The following is a 3,107-nucleotide window of genomic DNA, read 5'->3' as shown; positions in this document are numbered from 1 at the left end:
GTCAAATACGGAAAATAAGTTAGTTATCATTTTCATTCTAATGATTTAGTTGATTTTTGTGAAATCAGAGATTTAGGTGATTTAGGAATTATTGAATAATAATTTATTATTCTAAATAAAATAAAAGTAATTGAAAAAATAATAAATAAACTTAATCAACCGATAGGGGCTATTTGTGGAATCAAAAAATATTAAAAATTTTAATAATTTTAGTTTGACATACTAATGTTATATTTTAACTAATTTTTTTTCATTAGAAGTAAGTGCTAATTTACTATTAAGTGGTTTAAGAGACCAATACTTGCTTTCAGTCATCTAATGATGAATTTACTATATTTGTAATTCATTTAATAAAATGATTAATGGGGATACTTTCAATTACAATTGGCATAAAACTGTGATTAGCACCGCAAATTTCAGAACATTGTCCATAAAATAAACCTGGTCGATTTATTAAAAAATTAGTTTGATTTAGACGACCAGGAGTTCCATCAACTTTTACACCTAAAGAAGGAACTGTTCAAGAATGAATTACATCTGCTGCAGTTACTAAAATTCGAATTTGAGAATTTATAGGTAAAATTACTCGATTATCTACATCTAATAATCGAAATCCGTCTGTAGTTAATTCATTTGTTGGAATTATATAAGAATCAAATTCTACATTTATGAAATCTGAATATTCATAACTTCAATATCATTGATGTCCAATAGTTTTTAAAGTTACTGAAGGTTCATTAATTTCATCTAATAAATATAATAATCGTAAAGAAGGAAATGCAATGAATAAAAGTACAATAGCTGGTAAAATTGTTCAAATTATTTCAATAGTTTGGCCATGTAATAAATTTCGATTTGTATAATTATTAAAAAATAACATAAATATTAAATAACCAACTAAAGTAGTAATTATTACTAAAATTATAAGTGTATGATCATGGAAGAATGTAAGTTGTTCTATAAGGGGAGAGGCGCTATTTTGAAGGCCAAGAGCAGCTCATGTTGACATTTATTTATAAATATTCTAATAAAAGTAAAATACTTTATATATGAAGCTTAAATCCATTGCACTAATCTGCCATATTAGAAATTTGTTAAAATAGGCAATTCAGAATATCTATGTTCTGTTGGGGGTGTATTTTGTAACCATTCAATTGAAGAATTTAATTGTATTGGATAAATTACTTGTCGTTGTGAAATTAAGCTTTCTCAAATAATAAATAAGAAAAATAAAATTCCTAGTAGTGAAATAGAAGATCCAATAGTTGAAACTACATTTCATGTAGTGTAAGCATCTGGATAGTCTGAATATCGTCGAGGTATTCCCGCTAATCCTAAGAAATGTTGAGGAAAAAAGGTTAAATTTACACCAATAAATATAATTAAAAATTGAGTTTTTAATCATTTTGAATTTAAAATTAATCCTGTAAATAAAGGGTATCAATGGACAAATCCCGCTATAATAGCAAACACAGCTCCTATTGATAATACATAATGAAAATGTGCAACTACATAATAAGTGTCGTGAAGGATAATATCAACTGATGAATTAGCTAAAACAACTCCTGTTAAACCTCCTACTGTAAATAGAAAAACAAATCCTAAAGTTCATAGTATAGCTGGAGAATAATTTAATTGAGTTCCATGTAGTGTAGTGTAAATTTTTTGTAATTTAAAACGGTACATATGAACATTAGGTTGGTCGTTAAATGTAGGAAGTAAGTTTTTACATTAGATTTCTTAAGCCACGACCCCTACGTTGATGCTATCGAAGATATCACTTCTACATTTTGGTCCCGATTGGATACAGTGAAGTTGTGTCAGAGATGTCTTAACTGACTCCAATCGGTACCAACATTTATATGTGATATCTGTGACCGTGGTATTACCGGTTGAGGGGGTGAGACTGAAATAAACGTTCATTTGATTTTTAAGGACCACACTAATGTACCTACTAGAGATGCATATGGATTTTTCATTATTCAAAATCTGTCTATGTTTGTGTTTATTAATAAACTTCGAAAGAAATAATAAGATATTGCACCTATTTATATTGGAAACCTTATAAGCTTTATTCATATGAGCACTAGGGTGCATCACGCACCATACAAAACTCAATCCGGTATTATTTTTTAATCGGAATTATGCAACATATTATATTCTGTTGATACAATTTTTAAAAACTTTTAGAATATCTGATGTGATATTTTGGAAAAAAATGTTTTTAAATACTAAGTTCATTTATGAAAAAATCGATTTTTTGGAGGTACTTTCAAATCGGCAAAGCTCATGTTATTCATCATACTTTCCCGAAATTTTTTTCTGAAGTCTTACAATATATACAAATTTTACAATTCGGGTGGAAAAACTGCAACTTTTTTTGATGAGCCACATGAATGTACATACCCACATGAATGGGCCTGTAAACATTTTTGATCCTTCGTACGATTTCTACTCAAAAGACTTTACCGGATTAATGATGCTTCAAAGACACACTTAAAAAGTCCATCGCTTTGAATTCTAGATCAAGTACCAGTAGCTTTGAGATTGTATATCTACTAAGCTTCGGAATTTCAAATACACATACATCCTACAAAAGAAGATGAAGGGAAACCTGGGTGGAAACAGGAATTTCGGCGCGTGTCCACGTCGGGGACGGAAGGAGAAGGGTCGGGACCTTCGACTGGGCCCCCTCCCTGAAACCTTGCGTGTATGAAGTTGTCGCAGATTGAAGTGGGCGCAATAACCGCCGAGTTTTCAGAGCGGGATTTGAGGCCGGAATTCGTGATGATTCGGGTGTGGCTATTGGCGACAGTGTTTGTGTAATAGAGTGTACCGTAATCGGTGCCATTGTAAGCGTTGGAGCGACTGCCCATTACTCGGCAGGTAAGTTGGCTCAGGCCAATTTCGGACCGAGGGATATCTCCTCAGCAGCAATCTTGTCGTTGAAGGTAATCATCGCCAATTTTAGAGGGATTGCCTTCAGATGGGAAGACGTAGATCTGATGGTGGTGTAGGAGATTTCTTCGGAATACGAGAAGCTGCATATGACGGCTATTACTGAGAATGCCTGTCTTCGCTGTCAGGCGGACGGGCTTAGTGCCCAG

At 32.3% G+C, this 3,107-nt stretch overlaps 1 pseudogene; it reads right to left on the bottom strand.

Moving 5' to 3' along the window:
- Positions 1–372: 372 nt before the first annotated feature.
- On the bottom strand, positions 373–1,686 carry LOC118740054 (annotated as a pseudogene).
- Between the last annotated feature and the right edge of the window lie 1,421 nt (positions 1,687–3,107).

The sequence above is a fragment of the Rhagoletis pomonella genome, unplaced genomic scaffold (assembly GCF_013731165.1).
Source record: "Rhagoletis pomonella isolate Grant_MI unplaced genomic scaffold, Rhpom_1.0 Rhpom_scaffold_00005, whole genome shotgun sequence".
NCBI classification, from domain to species: Eukaryota; Metazoa; Arthropoda; class Insecta; order Diptera; family Tephritidae; genus Rhagoletis; species Rhagoletis pomonella.
The sequence above is the reverse complement of the archived record's forward strand: the minus strand, read 5'-3'. Positions and strand labels throughout refer to the sequence as shown.